General features: G+C 48.6%; 1 protein-coding gene across 7 annotated transcripts in view; it reads right to left on the bottom strand.

Annotated features, from left to right (window-relative positions):
* Window positions 1–19,859, bottom strand: part of PTPRS (protein tyrosine phosphatase receptor type S) — a 322,165-nt gene that overhangs the window by 245,436 nt on the left and 56,870 nt on the right. For 3 of the 7 annotated variants that reach the window (XM_053372613.1, XM_053372616.1, XM_053372615.1), the window contains exon 1: window positions 17,657–17,895. The exons of 1 other annotated variant lie outside the window; for it this stretch is intronic. The gene's annotated coding sequence lies outside the window, so the exon portion shown is untranslated. Of the gene's footprint in view, window positions 1–17,656; window positions 17,896–19,859 lie in introns of those variants that run through there. 3 more of the 7 variants (XM_053372618.1, XM_053372619.1, XM_053372620.1) reach the window with 2 other exon arrangements.

Raw genomic sequence — 19,859 nt, 5'->3', positions numbered from 1 at the left:
CTATTTATCTACTTGCACTTTGACGTGCTTTTGAACTGCTAGGTTGGCAGGAGCAGGGACCGAGCAACGGGAGCTCACCCCGTCGCAGGGATTCGAACCACTGACCACCTGATCGGCAAGCCCTAGGCTCTGTAGTTTAACCCACAGAGCCACCCGCATCCCATTCGAGTGCTAGCCAGGCGCAAAAAAAAAAAAGGCACCCGGACTTTTTGATAACTACCAACCTCTTAGAAGACATCTGAAGGCAGCCCTGTTTAGGGAAGCTTTTAATGTTTAATAGGTTATTGTGTTTTGGTGTTCTGTTGGAGGCCGCCCAGAGTGGCTGGGGAGCCCCGGCCAGATGGGTGGGGTATAAATAATAATAATAATAATAATAATAATAATAATAATAATAATAATAATAATTATTATTATTATTATTATTATTATTATTATTATTATTATATTGAGGTGCTTGCAAATGGAGAATCTTTAGGCGCAAAATCCTTGCCTGGCGCCCTGCTAATTTCAAACCCTGCCACCACCCACCCGGAAGGTGGGGGTGATTTTTTGCATGGGACAGAATGGCTGTCTATGGGTTAAGCAGGGGTGCCCAAACTTTTTTCAAAGAGGCCAGATTTGATGAAGTGAACATGCGTGAGGGCCGCCCAAAGTTGTTGAGTTTATGACTGAAGTTGATGAGCTGAGCTTTTTTTTTTTACAATTTTATTGAGCTTTTTTTTAGGATTTAAGTTTCTGATTTGAGATTTTACCCCAGGACATATATACTGCCACAGGGACCAGATTAAGTCGACCGCCGGGCCCCCGAAACAGACTTTGGCCATGCCTGCATTAAAGAGAGAACAACTGGCACACTCATTAATTGCACCGAGAGAGAGATGAAATTCGGAGCATCGCAGAGGACACATCTTCTCGCTTCCTGCGGGGGGGCAGCCTGGCCGATTCCCCCCCCCCCTTGCTTAGAAATCAAACAAGTTCCATCTGTTGTTCAATGGGGGTGGGGAGAGGGTGGATCAACCGTTAATCATCGAAGGAGGATTTGAGATTGGGAAACAGAGAATGGATTTTTGCAGGCGGGGCGGCGGGGGGGGGGGGGAAGAGTTCACTCACTCTCTCTCTTCACTTGAAGCTGATCCACAGCCAAGAGGAGGAAGGGGAGGTAAGTGAATGCGTATCTATAGGAGGACGTACCTTTTTGTCTTGACTGCCATTCATATTAGATGTTTTTAAAATTGTTATTTAAAACAGAGGTCCACCGCTGCGACCTCATGGGGGAAGGTGGGAAACGATTGCCCCAAAAGTTCACATGGCAAGCTTGATGGCCGAGTGGGGTTTTGAACCCTGCCCCCCCACTTTAACCACTACACCACACTGCCAAGTTTCCCTAAAGTTATCCACAAACAACACACAAACACCCTTGAGCATTCCTTCCAACACTACAGTTCTATTCATCTAAAAGACTGGTGAATTTTCGCGAGAGTTTTTGCAAACCGTGGCAGAAATACGGAGAATGGGTGTTAAGATTGGGGATATAGGTACGGACCTCGTCTGTGGGGTGCCCATGTAAACACAAGCACATGGACACAAGGCTCATTTGCATTGCACAGCCTACTATTTGCAATGCCACGGTTCAGATGATAATACAGTGGTGCCTCGCAAGACGAAATTAATTCGTTCCGCAAGTTTTTTCTTCTTGCGAGTTTTTCGTCTTGCGAAGCACGGTTTCCCATAGGAATGCATTGAAAATCAATTAATGCGTTCCTATGGAGACCGCTTGCCAGGCTGGCGGTGCGGAGAAGGGCTTTTCTCCCCACCGCAAGCCTTCAGGACAGGTACGGGAACAGAGGGGAAGGCGCGCAGCGCTTCTCCTCTGTTCCCGGGGCTTGCGGTGGGAGGAGGGTTTTTCCTCCCCACCGCCAACATTCAGAACAGCATTCTGAATGTTGGCGGTGGGAAGGAAAACCCTCCTCCCACCACAAGTCTTCAGGACAGCCTTCCGAAGGCTGGTGCGGGGAGGAGGTCTCTCCGCCCCACCGCCAGCCTTCGGAGCAGCCTTCTGAAGCCTGGCGGCGGGAGGAGGTCTCTCCGCCCCACCGCCAGCCTTCGGAGGAGGTCCGAGGACAGTGGGGAAGACGCGCTGCGCTTCCCCGCTGTCCCGGAGATTTCCCTATGGGCTTTCGTCTTGCGAAGGAAGCCCATAGGGAAATTCGTTTTGCGAAGCGCCTCCAAAACGGAAAACCCTTTCGTCTAGCGGGTTTTCTGTCTTGCGAGGCGTTCGTCTTGCGGGGCACCACTGTAGTAGTAATAGTAGTAAATAGGAATGATGAAAATTTATTACTTATACCCTGCCCATCTGACGGGGTTGCATTTCACACTGCTTAGACATTTACAGTGGTACCTCGGGTTACAGACGCTTCAGGTTACAGACTCCCCTAACCCAGAAATAGTGCTTCGGGTTAAGAACTTTGCTTCAGGATGAGAACAGAAATCGTGCTCCGGTGGCGCGGTGGCAGCAGGAGGCCCCATTAGCTAAAGTGGTGCTTCAGGTTACGAACAGTTTCAGGTTAAGAAAGGACCTCCAGAACGAATTAAGTTCTTAACCCGAGGTACCACTGTATTCTATTTTATAAAATTTATATACTGCTTGATTGTAGAGCTAAATGACCCCTGGATGGTTAAGTCCAGTCGAATTCCACTATGGGGTTGCGGCGCTCAACTCGCTTTCAGGCCAAGGGAGCCACCACATTTCTGCAGCTTTTCCGGGTCATGTGGCCAGCAGGACTAAACTGCTTCTGGAGCAATGGAGCACCGTGATGGAAACCAGAGCGCACGGAAACGCAGTTTACCTTCCTGCCGCAGCGGTACCTATTTATCTACTTGCACTGGTGTGCTTTCGAACTGTTAGGTTGGCAGGAGCAGGGACTGAGCAACGGGAGCTCACCCCGTTGCGGGGATTCAAACCGCCGACCTTCTGATCGGCAAGCACAAGAGGCTCAGTGGTTAAGACCACAGCACCACCCACGTCCTTTTGATTTTAGAAAGCCTCATGGTCTGTCACACATGGACAGAGCACCCTGGGAGGTTTGATGCAGGGATTTGGTGGCCATCTGCCAACACAGGAATCAGCTGTGATTCCTGTGTTGTGGGGGGGGGTTGGTCTAGATGGCCTTTGGGGGTCCCTTCCAAACCATACAACTGTTCTGATTTTACCCTGAGCTTCCTCATTCTGAACTAAACCTTTTATGGGCATGATCTGAACCCTGGCAGAAGAACAAGACATATCCCTGCAAAAAAAAGGATAAAATAAGTGGGGAGGGGAGAAGGAACTGGGGATGGGGGTGTTGCAAGGAACTGATTTCTGAAAAATTAGGGCAGGGATCGTGACGGCAACCCTCTCTGAATACATCTTGGATCCTTAATGTGTGGAGAAAGGCAGGGTGAGACATGAGTTTCCAGCAAAGGTTATCCCGGGTAAGAGAAGCGTTATCAACAGAAATCTGTGTTCATAACAGATCATTTTGGTGCACGGAAGAAAACCTTTGGGTGAAACCCGAGACACACAGACATATATATTTAATTATCAGAAAGCAAGGCTTTTGAGCGCACGACTGAAGCAAATGGGTTTCAACTGAGCCTGTCACGGAGGAGCGCAAACCTGAAATCACCCTGCACAGGAAAAGAAGGAAGTCTCAGAATTTTATCTGCCCTGGACTCCCAGTTCGTGTGGCTCCAGGCACTGCTTAGGCACGGACAGGAGGGCTGGCACGATCCGACGCAGCCCTTTCGCGGTGCCGCTTCTCTCTTTACGAAGCACACATCCAGCAGAGAACCGGGCCATAAATAACCGTGCATGCACACACTTCCTGAAAGCACTTTCGGTTCAAAACCACTTTAAAAAAAGCCAACTGAAAACAGCAGCCTTGGCAAGGGAGCCCAGGAGTATCTCAGCTTGCACGTAGGGAGAGGGAGGCGCCGAGTCCTCGCGTGCCAGCCTGCCGGTGCCTGCGGGAGGGGAATTAACTTTGCTGGTGCAACGGACTGAGCCAGGGGTCAGCACCCTAAAGCACATGGGGGTTGTCTGACCGGCCCACGAACCGCGCCACTGGCGCGGCGCAGGGACTCGCTTCCGCGACGCCGAAAATAGCGGGCGCTCCAGGGAGGGATCTCCGCGGGACCGATCCGGCCCAGGCAAGATAAACCTTGCTGACCCCTGAGCGATGCATCGTCAGGGAGTTTAAGACCTCCAGGGCTACAGGTGGGAGCCAGTCTGGTGTAGTGGTTGGATCAAGCTAGTAACTGTCTTGGAATTCCTAGCCAACTGTGACTACCTAGCAAGTTGTTAAATCCAAGCCTGCCTCACCTCAGCGTTCCATCCTTTCCACTGATTTAATATATGATCTAATATACATGATACAATCATTCAGCCCAGACACTGAGGTCCAGCTCCGAGGGCCTTCTGGCAGCTCCCTCCCTGTGAGAAGTAAGGTTACAGGGAACCAGGCAGAGGGCCTTCTCGGTGGTGGCGCCAACCCCGTGGAACGCCCTCCATTCAGATGTCAAGGAAATAAACAACTGCCTGACTTTCAGAAGACATCTGAAGGCAGCCCTGTTTAGGGAAGTTTGTAATGTTTGATGTTTTATTGTGTTTTTAATATTCTGTTGGGAGCTGCCCAGAGTGGCTGGGGAAACCCAGCCAGATGGGTGGAGTATTATTATTATTATTATTATTATTATTATTATTATTATTATTATCATTATTTTCTTATTATGTGATGAAAAACTTGAACATTGGACTTCAACTTCCAACATCGCCAAACAGCCTGGCTAATGGAGTCATGAATAACTTAGCTCCATTCATTTCTGTGGGTCTACTCAGTAGACGCGGGTGGCGCATGGTCGGCGGTTCGAATCCCCGCGGCGGGGTGCGCTCCCGTCGTTCAGTCCCAGCGCCTGCCAACCTAGCAGTTCGAAAGCACCCCCGGGTGCAAGTAGATAAATAGGGACCGCTTACCAGCGGGAAGGTAAACGGCGTTTCCGTGTGCTGTGCTGGCTCGCCAGATGCAGCTTGTCACACTGGCCACGTGACCCGGAAGTGTCTGCGGACAGCGCTGGCTCCCGGCCTATAGAGTGAGATGAGCGCACAACCCTAGAGTCTGGCAAGACTGGCCCGTACGGGCAGGGGTACCTTTACCTTTACTCAGTGGTGCAACCCACCAAGATTCCGTTTGGGCACCAGCCAGTCTCCTTTTGGAGCTTCTCCAGGTGGGCAAAGCCTTGTGGGGAGACTTGAGATGTGGGCCACTGAAAACTGGCCAGCAGGTTTGACGAACCAGTGTCCGTTCCAACTCTTTGAGAGAGGAGGAAAAGCCAAACAGATGTTTTCCCACACTTCTGGGAACTGTCTGGCACGGGTCTCCGGATTCCCTCATCCTGACCCATTCAAATTTGTCACGGCCTTGAAAAGATCTCTCTCCTTTTAAAAAAAGAAAGCGCAGCGCGATTTTATCATTATTTGGGGGATAAGCAGAAGGGGAAGCCACACACGCACCCTTTGCCGATGCCAAGGGAACAGATGGAAGGCAAATTTTCTCCGGCTAGTGTTGCACCTCCGGCCACGGTGGCTGGTCCAGTTATCAGGCAAGGGAAGTGAAGTGGGAAGATCAGAGCGTAAGACTGGCATGCGTGGAAGAACGCAGGAAACTCCCAAGAACTGCTTGCGCTCCGAGGGAAACAGATGCAAAAAGGGTCTCTGTCACACAGAAGGTGGAGCAAGCTTGTTTTCTCCTGCTCCAGAACGCAGGACTCAAACCAATGGATTCAAGCTACAAGAAAGGAGATTCCAACTCAATATTAGGGAGATCTTTCTGATACTGAGGGCTGTTCAACAGTGGAACAGACCCTCTCCTTTGTTGGGACAGTTTTAAATAGCAACACCCTAGTGGTCCCGGGCCCTAAGGAAGTTAGATTAGCCTCAACCAGAGGCAGGGCCTTTTCAGCACTGGCCCCGGCCTGGTGGAACGCTCTGCCTCATGAGACCAGGGCCCTGCAGGATCTGATTTCTTTCCGCAGGGCCTGGAAGACAGAGTTGTTCCGCCTGGCCTTTGGCTTGGAGCCAATTTGATTCCCTCCCTCTCTCTCTTTTTCCTTTTTCCTTTCTCCTCCTGCGATGAGGCTACATTTTAATATTTTAATGTTTCAATATTTTAATTGTTGTATGTTAATCTTGTTTTTAAGCTGTATTTATTCAACTTGTTTTTATTATTGATTGTTAGCCACCCTGAGCCCGGCCTTGGCTGGGGAGGGCAGGGTATAAATAAAAATTATTATTATTATTATTATTATTATTATTATTATTATTATTATTATTATTAAACAGAGCTTGGATTGCCATTTTTAGCGGCGATTCTTGTATTGCAGGGGTTGGACTAAATGACCCTCCTGGCCCCTTCCCTCCGAAGCACTCGGCCACCATGGAGGGTAACCGCTTTGTCTCTGCGTGATTCCCTGAACGCCTTCCTTCTGCTCAGGACGGCTCGATCCTGCCATTCTCAAAGCAGAGAATGCAGTGGTCCACCAACTTCGTTCAAACGGTCCTGCGGCATGCCAACCTTAAACATCCATATCAATTTTTTTTTTTTTAAATTTTCATCGCCTCCTTTTACTTTATATATTGCAATTTGAGCTTTACAGAAATGCACATTAATACAATCGATAAGGAATTAAAGGAAGCAATAATAACACGATTAAAAATCATGCAGAATCTTGCACAGCATGTTGCAATTGCTGAAGCGAGCAGGAAAAAAATCATAATTAAGGTCTCCGCTGAGACCCTCAGAGATCTTCAAGTGGTCTGGGGTGGGGAAACTGGGACACCACAGAGCTTAGAGGAAACCTGGCAAGGAGGAAAATTGTCAAGCAGAGGAGGGACCTGCTAGATACGTCGTTCCTTTTCTTAAATAGGGTTCCTACTTCACCATAGACCTAGATGGCTTTACTTTCTGGGAAGGCTGTACTTGATGTTGTCAGGTAGACATTTTGCCTAATCCAACAGGATTGGAGCTGCTGGAGACATTTGTCCCATATGCTGGTGCTGAAGTCAGTGGATATCTTTGGGAGAAGAAATGGATAAGGAGTAAACGCTACACAAATCCGGTGCCGATCGGAAGGTTGGCGGTTCGAATCCGCACAACGGGGTGAACTCTCATTGCTCTGTCCCAGCTCCTGCCTACCTCGCAGATGGAGGGTCTCAGTATCACTGTGATGGCCTGGGAATCGGATTAAGAGGCTCAACCTGAGGAATCCCAGCCTGCACAGGAGTCCCCGCCTCCAGGACCAGCTGAGCCGGGAGCCGGGGCTGGGGCTTGAACCTGAAGGGCCCTCACCTGTGCCGGATCCTCAGGAGCAGACACCAGCTGAGTCTGCTCTGGCTCCGGAGGTGATGGAGGACCCATTGCCTGCAGCTGCTCCTCTCCCAGCCCTGTCAGGGAAAGGTGAGGTTGCCTCTGGGTCCGGTAACCCTCCAGCCTCTCCTGAGCTGCAGAGGCTCAGGGCAGAGAGGCAGAGGGAACTAAGTTCCCACAGGATGAGTGCTCGCCTCCAGGCCAGGAGAGGCGAGTCACCTGTGGACTGGGACCGCCCTATGCCTCAGGGCAGATAAAAGCCAGCCAACCCAGTCCCAGCTTGCGGGAGCAACATCGTTGGTAACCTGTTCCTGCCGGCACCCTGACCTGCTCTCCTGCCAGAGTTCCTGACCATGCCCAACTCCACGCTTTGGACCTCGCTTCGCCCCTGATGTGCAGCCTCCATACCCTAGGACCGGACTTAGACCACACCGCACAGTAACACCCCCCCCCCGGGACCAGCACAATCACCAAATCAGGAAGCAGGTGCCCCTCTGATGGAGAGGAAATGATCATCCGTCATGGCCCTGTATGTGGTCTCCCCTGCTCAACTTTATCCTAAAAACATCCCTTTGAGGAAGGCAGGGCTGAGGGACCGCTGCCTCAAGACTGCCTCAAGCTTTACGGCCGAGCTGGGATGAGTCTCCCTGCCTAAGCACAGGACCTGAAATCTCCAGTTAAAACAGATCCCAGTAGCAAGGGATAAGAGACCCTGCTAAGCCACTGAGCCCTCCTGGATCAGGCCAAAGTTGGCTCACCTACGTAGTCCAGTATCCTCAGAGCGACCAACCAGGTGCACTAAAAGGGGCTTGTCTTTCTCAACTTGGGAGCAGCTGCAGGAAAGGCTCTGTCTCTTGTGTCACCACCAACCATTGCATCTGCAGTAGATGGGACCTAGAGATGGTGCTCATCTAAAGATCTTAGCACCCGTTTGTAGAGAGAGACACAATCTTTTAGGGCTGTCATGTTGGACTGGCCATGTTGTTCAGATGCCTGACTATCGTCTTCCAAAGCAACTACAGTGGTACCTCGGGTTACATACGCTTCAGGGTTCATACGCTTCAGGTTACACACTCCGCTAACCCAGAAATAGTGCTTCAGGTTAAGAATTTTGCTTCAGGATGAGAACAGAAATCGTGCTCCGGTGACACGGCAGCAGCAGGAGGCCCCATTAGCTAAAGTGGTGCTTCAGGTTAAGAACAGTTTCAGGTTAAGAACAGACCTCCAGAACGAATTAAGTACTTAACCCAAGGTACCACTGTACTATTCTATTCCGAACATAAAAATGGGAAGCATAATGCTGGTGGTCAACAAAAGAGGTTCAAAGACTCTCTCAAGGCAAATCTAAAAAAAATGTAGCATGAACACCGACAACTGGGAAACACTGGTTTGCGAGCGCTCCGGTTGGAGAACAGCCTTTACCAAAGGTGTCATGGGCTTTGAAGACACTCAGGACACAAGAGAGAAACGTGCTAAGAGGAAGGTACGCTTGGCAAATCCACACCGTGATCAACTCCTGCGCGGGAACCAATGTCCCCACTGTGGAAGGACGTGTGGATCCAGAATTGGCCTCCACAGTCACTTACGGATTCACTGTTAAAACCGTGTTCATGGAAGACGATCTTACTGAGCTACAAGTGATCACCAAGGAAGAAGGAAGAGCACAAGATTACCATATTTTTCGCTCTATAGGACGCACTTTTCCCCCTCCAAAAATTAAGGGGAAATGTGTGTGCGTCCTAGGGAGCGAATGCAGGCTCCTTGGCTTCAGCGATAGCAACGCGAAGCCTCCGAAGCACAGAGGGAGCGCTCCCTCCGCGCTCCGAAGGCTTTGGGTTCCTTTTGCTAAAGCCGGGAGCGCAAGACTCTCCGGGCTTCGGCAGAGAGGGAGATCTGCGCGGCGCCCCTTCAGCCAAGCGGGAGGAGAAATGGAAGGGGCTCCGTTGCTCCTGCCGCTTCGCTGAAGGGGCGCTGAGCAGAGAGGGGGAGAATTTTTTTTCTTGTTCTCCCCCTCTAAAACAAGGTGCGTCCTATGGTCCGGTGCGTCCTATAGAGCGAAAAATACGGCAGCTCTCCCTTCCTGTGGTTTTCAGCAGACGGAATTCAGAAGTGTTTACTCCCTCAAACAAATGTGCTGAATGGGAGGTCTCCCACTGCGGAGACCCTCCCTGGTCGGCAGAGGGTCTTTCCCTCAGCTAAAAGGCGCAAGGCTCAATGACAATAAAGATATCGTAATCGTAAAAGAGACATCCCACAATAAGCAATAGAACAGATGACCGCTGCAGCTTTCCCAACCTGCAAATTTGACCCAATTTGCTCCCAGAAAGGTTACTGGCCCCAGCCCTGATACCAGACTGAGCTCCCTCTCCATGGGGCAAGCCCCCCCCCGCCCTCCATTCCCCTCACGACTCCCTCTGCATTAAATCCAGCCTCCAGTTGGGTTACACCCTGACCCGGCCCTTGACCAGATCAATGGGGAATGCTAAATATAGAGATCCTTGCTATATGCGATCCCTCCTTGTGGATCTTGGACCTCTGTCAATATCGAGTGGCAAAGCTCCACGCCTGAATTACACCCAGGGTTGACGGGACGGAGGAGAGGAGAGGAACCGGCTTGGAACATCCTTTACCCCGTGTAATTCCCCCTTTTAACCCTTAAGCTCCCATACAACCCTGTTTTTCTTTCTTTTTAAATTTTTTTTATTCAAAATTATAACAAGACATATTATCCAAAAACATATCATCCTTGTTTCCCCCCCATTTTTCCTCCCCTCCCCAAAACCCACCCACCCCCACCCCACCCCGACTTCCCTCAGTTCCAGTCACAGGTTTCTCTAAGAATGCTGTTTTCTGCGTGTTACAAAGCTGTATAGATCCTCAAACTCTTTAGCTGATTATTATCAATAAAAAGTTTGTGAATGTTTATTCAAAACCTGCCAGGGAGTCCAGTTCGCTTTGTTGCGTCTTCAGATACTTTGTAAAGGGTTGGGGAAAAAGTTGAAAAACATCTTCATGTATGCGACGACGGCCGCGAGAGTACTGGTAGCACAAGGATGGAAGACTGAATAACCCCAACTAAAGAATCGTGGCAAGAAAAATTGATGGGCTATGCAGAACTGGCAAAACTGACATATAAGCTATGGGACAAGGATAACTGTGAAAGGATGAATGGGAACCCTTTACAACCCTTTTTTCACTCTGTGCATCTCTGCGCCCCCCAGGAAAAAAATCTGGTTTCCCTCCCCTACAAAGCACACCCCTGCCTGCTTGCCAAAGCAGCACATTTTCCAGGGGGAGGGCTGAAGGATAGGATACCCCCCTCCACGTCGGTAGACATGAGGCTCTTCTTCTTAGGGCCAAGAATTCTCAAAGAACCAGTCTTAAACCCTATGCCAAGACTGGTTTAAGACTGGTTCTTTGAGAATTCTTGACCCTGAGATGAAGAGCCTCATGCTCTACCGACATGGAGGGGGGTGCAGAGGGTATGTGAGAGAGGGGGACAAGTACACAATTTCCTGTACACAGAATTGCCTGTTGCGCCTCTGCGTGAGTCAGCGTTCCGGGCCAAACTCCTTCAATAAGGAGCCATGTTTGGCACAGTGACTCCTGTCGATCCTCAGATGGGCTTGAGCTCTGAGGGTGGGCAGGTGTCCTAGCTCAGCAGCGGAGAAGCTGTTCTGCATGCAGAATGTTCCAGGCTCAAAAGCAAAGCACTGCTCTGATTTTTAATCCGGGGTGGGGGGGAAGGATGTGTTTCAGCTCTCCAGCGTTTGAGAACTCTTAGATGCGATTTTGTTTGGGGGGTTTTTTTTAAAAAGAGGGAGAGAAAAATAAATATATACCTTCCTCCCTGGAGACTGATGCACATCTTTCTTATTTTTCTCTTTCCAAATGGGCGAGAGATTGTCTATGCGTTTTTCAAAAAATGAATAGATTGAAGGTGGTTTGCAGGAAAACGAACGCAAGAGGCAAACGCTCAGATCATGCTGACACATTTTGAACAAACTAAATTAACTCTTATATAAAGATTCCATTTCCCCCGCCCACACCCTCCCACAATCTCTCTTCCTCCCTCCCAAACCGTTTCCCCACAAGCGCAGAACAGCACCAGATTTATAAATATCAAGCCATTGCAACAACAACAACAAAATTCTGCATCTGATGAATGTTCTCTTCACAGACCGCCGAATGATATGTCTGCGGGTGAGCTAAATGGGAAAAAAAATAGTGTACTCAGATGAATCTTAGGTGCACATCTTAAGATTCGTGATTACGCCCAGATCCTGCTTGCAGGATTTCTTGTTGGGGTATCTGGCTGCGAGAACAAGATGCTGGACTCTGGTCTGATCCAGAATCCAGAGTCTTCTTATGTTCTTAAAACTCCTAGAGAGACCAGCGGCGACTAACCTCAATGGCTAACCAGGGATGCTTTTGAAGACCAGCCACTGGGAATTGCAGAAGCGAGAGAATGCGCTTGGCGTTTGGGTCATGCGTGGTTGTTTCCCGCAGGTGTCTGGTGAGAAGGGTGCTGAAGAAGGTGAGCCTTGGGCCTGATCCAGCACTTAGGCTCTCCTGGTGTTCTTATGCTGTCAATAATTACCGTATTTTTCGCTCTATAACACGCACCCGACCATAACAGGCACGTAGTTTTTAGAGGAGGAAAATCCGTAGGCATGCCACCCGTAGGCATTCCCTCCATAACACGCACAGACATTTTCCCTTACTTTCTAGGAGGAAAAAAGTGAGTGTTATGGTGCAAAAAATACGGTATTTAGCTCCGTGTGTGTGTGTGTGTGTGTGTGTGTGTGTGAGAGAGAGAGAGAGAGAGAGAGAGAGAGAGAGAGAGAGAGAGAGAGAGAGACTCTCTCTCTTTGAAAGCACAAATTGCATCCCGGTCTCTGGTTTAGATTTACTGAACTCCCTTTTTCCGACCGCTGCTAAATGGCCTTTTTTTTTCAAAACAACGTGATGGCATCGAAACCCTGGTGAAACGGCTGGGTGGAGTTTTCACTTATTTATTTAATAAGGTTATGCAGGACTTAACGTTAACATTCCAAACTGCGTATTTTATATATACACACAAACACACACACACACATATATATATATTATGAGCATATACATATGCATGTTTGTGTGTGCGCATATAATACACACACACACACACACACACACAAAACGCACATGCAAGATTCTGTTTGACAGTGGGAACGGTCTCCCTGGGGAGGTGGCAGACACCCTCCCCCTTCCTCGCAGGTTTTAAAGCAGAGGGTGGATGGCCATCTGTAATGGATGATCTAGTTGCAATTCTTGAATTGCAGGGAATTGGACTACTAGACGACCCATGGAGTCCCTTACAACTCTATGTTCTTGGCAGGTCCCGTCTTAGAAGAGGCATCAGACCAGAATCCTCCTCCTCCTTCTTCTTCTTTGTAAAAGGTGGTGGCCGTGATTGGCAGTTTCCATAAGTACTTATCATGGGTTTAAAGGCTCAGGTCCGCAATATCTCAAGGACCGCCTCTTTCCACAGCAATCCACCCAGAACCCTAAGATAATCCTCTGAGGCCCTTCTTCATGAGTTCCCTCCTCGAGAGGTCCGCGGGGTGGCAACATGAGAACAGGGCCTTTTCTGCAGTGGCTCCCCGTTATTAGTTTATTTTTGTTCTCATTTTATTATGCATTTTTGTGTTCCCATTTTGTATTGTTATGTTGTGAACTGCTCCCTGATGCTTGGGTGAAGGGCGGTGTATAAATTTAATTAATAATAATAATAATAATAATAATAATAATGACACTTGCATTAAAAATATTTTTAAGAGGAAGACTGATCAATAAGGTGCACCATTTGTAAACTGATCAGGGAAACGTTAACTGCCCATACACGTACATACCCACACACAAAATTACATACACACAACTTTTTCCCTTTCCAAAATCTCCTGTACCAGCTCACTAAGCTGCTTGTGAAACTCCACTTAAGTTTCGAAATTGATTTGCCATGAAACCTGCCAGATTTCTGCCAACAGCCTTGCTGGGGCCAGAGCCAGTTGTGATCCAAAACATCTGGAGGGCACTGCACTGGAAAAGGTTGCAAAATCGGGTTGCCGTTGCTGCGTTCACACTGCATTTGTACCCCACATTTCTCTCTCTCCCCAAGGAGCACCCTTTCCTCACAAAAACTCTGTGAGGTAGGTTAGACCAAGAATTACCGTATTTTTTGCTCTATAAGACTCACTTTTTCCCTCCTAAAAAGTAAGGGGAAATGTGTGCGCGTCTTATGGAGCGAATGCAGGCTGCGCAGCTATCCCAGAAGCCAGAACAGCAAGGGGGATTGCTGCTTTTGCTGCGCAGCGATTCCTCTTGCTGTTCTGGCTTCTGAGATTCAGAATATTTTTTTTCTTGTTTTCCTCCTCCCAAAACTAGGTGCGTCTTGTGGTCTGGTGCGTCTTATAGAGCGAAAAATACGGTGTAGTGACTGAGACTGCAAAGTCACCCAGTGAGCTACATGGCTGAGTGGGGATTTGAACCCTGCTCCCCCAGGTCCAGGGATGCGGGTGGCGCTGTGGGTTAAACCACAGAGCCTAGGACTTGCCAATCAGAAGGTCAGCGGTTCGAATCCCCGCGACGGGGTGAGCTCCCGTTGCTCGGTCCCTGCTCCTGCCAACCTAGCAGTTCGAAAGCACGTCAAAGTGCAAGTAGATAAATAGGTACCACTCCGGCGGGAAGGTAAACGGCGTTTCCGTGCGCTGCTCTGGTTCGCCAGAAGCGGCTTAGTCCTGCTGGCCACATGACCCGGAAGCTGTACGTCGGCTCCCTCGGCCAGTAAAGCGAGATGAGCGCCGCAACCCCAGAGTCGGCCACGACTGGACCTAATGGTCAGGGGTCCCTTCACCTTTACCTTACCTCCCAGGTCCAACACTCTAACTACTACACCAAGCTGGCTTTCTCGTTTCAAGAAATTGAAAACTCAAGAGGTGATCCTGCAATCAGTCAGGATCCAAAAGGACTTTGTATATAAGGTGCGATTTTTGCTTCACACCAACCGAAGACCCGTTCTGCCCCAAAGCCAGATATCCGGCAATATTGGAACAATCCAGCTCGAAGGAGGGCTTCACACAAACACACACTCTCATTTCTAGGTGTAAGCCAACCTTAAACAACCTGAAGTATGAACGGCACACAGGTGGTAGAAGAAGAAGAGTTTGGATTTGATATTCTGCCTTTCACTCCCTTTAAGGAGTCTCAAAGCGGCTAACATTCTCCTTTCCCTTCCTCCCCCACAACAAACACTCTGTGAGGTGAGTGGGGCTGAGAGACTTCAGAGAAGTGTGACTAGCCCAAGGTCACCCAGCAGCTGCAGGTGGAGGAGAAGGAAGCGAACCCGGTTCACCAGATTACGAGTCCACCGCTCTTAACCACTACACCACACCGGCTCTCAGGTCTGATGAAGATCTCCTTGCAGAGATTACCGAGGCGGTCCAGGGAAGATATGTAAATCTAGGTTAGGGTTGGGGAGGTGGGACCATGTAAACCACTTTGAGCTCCCCTGGGGGGGGAGGTGGGATCTACAGGTGAAACTCAAAAAATTAGAGTATCATGGAAAAGTTCCTTTCTTTCACTAATTCAGCTTCAAAGGTGAAACTAATATTTGAGATAGACTCGTGACATGCAAAGCGAGATATGTCAAGCCTTGATTTCTTATCATTGTGGTGATCACGGCGTACAGCTGATGAAAACCCCAACAATCTCAGAAAATTAGAATATTCAAGGAAATCCGCAAAACAAGGATTGCAATTCGAGCAAGACTGGAGCTCTGAGAAGTAGAAGCCTATCTTGCTTTGCATGTTGTGAGTCAATCTCATATATTACTTTCACCTTTTAAGTTGAATTACTGAAATCAAGGAACTTTTCCACGATGTTCTAATTTTTCGAGTTTCACCTGCAAATGCAACAGATAAATAAGAAAAATAAATAGCAGAACTCAGAGCAGATCCATTGAAATCAAAGGGCAAGGCAAACTTCAGCCCACAAGCTCCAAATGGGTCTACTTTCAAGTAACACTTGGTTGGCTGGATGCAATGCGCTGTTGTTTTTAAACTGAGTTTTCTCCTGCGGCTGAATAGTTGGGAAACATACCATGGGGGGAGAGAAAGTGTAAAAAAAAAAAAAAAGGTAGGGTTTTGCTTTGGTTTTTTGCAGGGAAAGGGGGCGAAAAGATGGCTTCTTAATTGGCACCACATTTCACTAAAGCTGATTCGGCAGGCCAGATGTTCTCGCTCTGACAGACAGCAGCAACCCCCCCCCACGCACCTCACAGGGCCAAACGGCCGTTAACAACAATAACACCGTCCACATTTGCCAGGGCTAAAATATTTGCTGTTGCAGGGTCTTTGCAGAGGAGAAGGGGCTCCGAAATCTGTACTAAAGGAGCAGAAATCTCTTTTTATTAAGCCCTAATCGTTTGCTCCTAATCATCAAGACCCAAACTTGGAAAAATGTACACACACGAGCACACAATGAGCTTGCAACTTCCCCCCCGCTTTCAATCAGACTGGTTTAAATTCTATAGTGTTTTTAAATCTATCACATGGTTTTTCTTTCTGCGTCCCCCCCCCCAATTTCTCCCCTCTCCATTGGCCATCCTTTGTTCATTAAGGATCTAGAAGGGGGTTGAGACAAGTGGGGGGAAGGGAGGCTGAAAATGGTAAGCGAACATCTCCCCCCCCCTTTTAAAAAAATAGCAAATTCTTGGAAATTTATTTCACCCACTCTACTGAATTCCCCCTTTTAAGCCAGACAACCCTCGTTTAAATTAGGGGGGCGCCGTTTGCCAAAGTTCTGCTGAAGAGTTTATTCTGTGGACTTGAACATTTGCTAAGCAACACACATCAGATAATGAACGGCTGGATTATGTTATTTATTTTTAAAGTGGTGTTGGGTGGGTGGGTGGGTGGGGGGTAAAGGACGAAGAGAGATCAGAATCCAGCTTTTAACAGGTTCAGAAAACAACAACTTAGAGAGGATTTCGCCTCCTAAATTTCGCTCCTTGTTGTGAATCAGACAAAAGACTGGGAGTCGGGAGAGGGAAGGATATACAGAATATCTCTATAGGGCAACTGTGGGGCTCTTCAGAGTTTTTTAAAAAAGCAAACCCAAAAACATCCCCCTCAAGGCACACCCATAATAAAACACACACCCCAACCGCAGTCCTACAGAAAATTATTCCTCTTTAGTAAGTTTATTTTCAGAACTTTCCTGACCTCGCTCCTAAAACACAACAGATTCTACATGCAATAGGATGAAGAAGGGGGGACGGGACTCTTTTTCTTCAGTCTCACGCTCTCCCACCAAAGCCCACCCCCCTCAAAAAAAAAACTTTGCAGAAAGCGCAAGTTGTTTGCTTGAAAGTTAAGAAGCGAAAGCCACGAGAACAGAAATTGGAGAAGCGATATATTTGCCTTATAGCCCGGCCTGCTGGAGAGAAACCCACTGAAATCGACAAGAATGGAGAAACGGTTAGTTTCAGTGGTTCTTTCCACTTGGCGTGGAACCCAGAGGTGTATGTATGTATGTATGTATGTATGTATGTATATATGCGCACACATATGAATTGATGTATACATGTAGGGACATAGAGAGGACATTTCCAGGCTGAAGCCTTCTAAAGGGAAGCGGAAAAGTGCCCAGTTCTCCCCCCCAAAAAAACGATGCGTTTCAAACCCTCAAAACACTCAAAGCGTAGGAGTTTATCCAAACGGCTGTCTCCAAATGCCAGGAACCAGAACAAAAGGCGCAAGTGGTCTTTCCAAAGAGAATGGAAGCCAGAGGATTCAAAAACGCACACCGTTAATTTAATTTTGTTTTGTTTTTGAGAGCAGGGCTGGGTGGGCTGCGGTGGGCGGGGTGGGGGGTGGGAAACGGGTCTGCAAAGAAAATAAAGAAAGCCAACTCACTCCTGGAAAATGGGGGTGTAAGGGGGGGGGCGGGCAGAGATCTGTTCCTCCGCTGGCTCCTCTCAACTTCCAAAACAAAAGACCCCCTTCGTCAGGGTAGCAATGGTGGAGAAGAGGTGTATCTTTGGATTTAAAAAAAAAAATGGAGGGGGAAGGAGGGAGAGTAAAAGTTGAGAGCCATTTGCGAGAAACAGGGCAAAAACAGGCAATTTGAGCATCCGTTTGCATCTGGGATTAGGCGAAGAAGCCAAACTATACAGAGATACATTGTTTTAAGTAAATAAAAAAACATTCAGGACTCACCCTGCGAGAAAGCAATTTTCCCCATCAATGCATGGCGCTGTTGTCTGCCCCCTCCTTTAAAGAACCGGGGTGGGGGGCGCGTTTAGGATAAGAGGGGGCTCAGAAGTCCAGCGTCCTGGAGGAGCCCCCGTTCAGTTAATCCAAACTTGGAAAGTTTTGAGAGCTGGAGAGGGAGTGAGAGAGAAGGAGAAGGGAGTAGAGTCTCCCCAGCCAGGCTCTGGGCTGTGGGAGGGGCTGGAGGGGGGCCCACCGGAGAAAGGGAATGGGGAGGAGCCCAGAGAGGAGGAATGAAAGGGGGGGCACAGTGAGAGGAGAGAGAGAGGCCTTTTCACAGCACTCTGTTTTTCCATAGGAGACTTTTAAAAAGTTGCTTGCAAACGTGCATTTCCGGGGAGGGGGGCGAAAGCAAAAGAAACCCACACGGGCAGGTCTCCCAGAATCGTCGAGTCGGAAGGGAACCCCATTAGGTCATCTAGTTCAACCCCCTGCAATGCAGAAATCTCAACATGGCAGATGGACCTCTCCTTAAAAGCCCCCAAGGGAGAAGAAGTCTCGCCACGTCTCCTGGGAGTCAGGTCTGCAGTCAAACAGCTCTTACTCACAGAAGGGGCCCCGGCTGGTCAGAGGGGAAGGGGCTGCCCTCTGCGCATGCCCAGGCACACTCTCGCGGGCCTTTTTGCAGAGGTGAAAACCACCCAACACCACACAAAGGAGCGTCACAGCACCTTAAGAGTTAGCAAATTCACTGTCCCCCGGCCCCCACTTTTGTGGCCTACGTAGTCGTGCCAGCAAAACTTGCTCTATAACAATTTTGCTCCTATTTTAAGATGCCGCCGGACTCTTTCATTGCCTGCTTTTTACGTTGTTTTCCTCTACTCCCCATTTTACCCTCACAACAACAGCTAAGATGAGAGGGGCTGGGCCCCACACCCAGCAAGCTTCACAGCCGAGTGGGAATTCGAACCCTGATCTCCCAGGTCCTAGCCCAGGCTTCCTCAACCTCGGCCCTCCAGATGTTTTGGGACTACAATTCCCATCATCCCTGACCGCTGGTCCTGCTAGCTAGGGATCATGGGAGTTGTAGGCCAAAAACATCTGGAGGGCCGAGGTTGAGGAAGCCTGTCCTAGCCCAACACACACTAACCGCTGGCTCTCGTATGCCCAGAGGGTGTGGAAAACTCACTTCTGAGGCCAAGTTCAGAGCTGTTTCCCTCCCAGAGCACAGAAGCATGGGACATAAATGTAGCACATTAAATCTAACAACCTAAAATATGTTTTTGTTGGGGCTTCAGAATTAGATGCAGGAAGCCCCGGTTTTTTATAAAAACAAAAACAAAACAACCACAACAGCAGCAACAACAGGCACCTTAGATGCAATTGTGCATCTCTCATCTGGTCAACGTGATGTTCTCCAGATGTTGGGATGGGAACTGTGGTCCAGCAACATCTGGTGAGAACCACCCTCTGGTGGCCTGCAGTTTCATGCTAGAACTATTGGCATATTAAGGTTAATAATAATAATAATAATAATAATAATAATAATACTTTATTATTTATACCCCGCCCATCTGGCTGGGTTTCCCCAGGTTGCAATTTCCAAAATGAGAAGACCTGTACAGCTTTCAAACTGCCTTAGGGTGGGGTGGGGGACAAAGCTGGACCCCCGACCCCTAAAGGCCACCCCCCCACCCAGGATAGCGTCTACCTGAAACGAGCAAGACCCAAGTTCGAATCCAGTGACTGGTTAACGCATGCTGCACGCCACATCTCTCCGCTGAGCCTGCCTCGCAGAGCTATGCGGTGGATCACAATGGGACTATACAAATAGAGTCTTGTTGACTTTTACGAAACAAATTCCCACCCAAAAGAGCTTAAAAGCGCTGCCTGGATTGGTGAAGCCTGGATCGGGCCGCGAGAGTTGAAAATCTCTGCAGAGCAAGAAGAGTTACCGTCGATTGAAGAATGGAGGATAAAGTTAATGGACTATGCAGAATTAGATAAACTTCTCTATGTGGGAAAAGAAGCTACAGTTAGAACTGGATATGGAACAACTGATTGGTTCAAAATTGGGAAAGGAGTATGACAAGGCTGTATATTGTCTCCCTGCTTATTTAATTTATATGCAGAATACATCATGCGAAAGGCTGGGCTGGATGAATCCCAAACTGGAATTAAGATTGCCGGAAGAAATATCAACAAGCTC

The sequence above is a fragment of the Podarcis raffonei genome, chromosome 18 (genome assembly GCF_027172205.1).
Source record: "Podarcis raffonei isolate rPodRaf1 chromosome 18, rPodRaf1.pri, whole genome shotgun sequence".
Taxonomy (NCBI): domain Eukaryota; kingdom Metazoa; phylum Chordata; class Lepidosauria; order Squamata; family Lacertidae; genus Podarcis; species Podarcis raffonei.
This window is presented reverse-complemented; position numbering and strand designations above follow the sequence as displayed.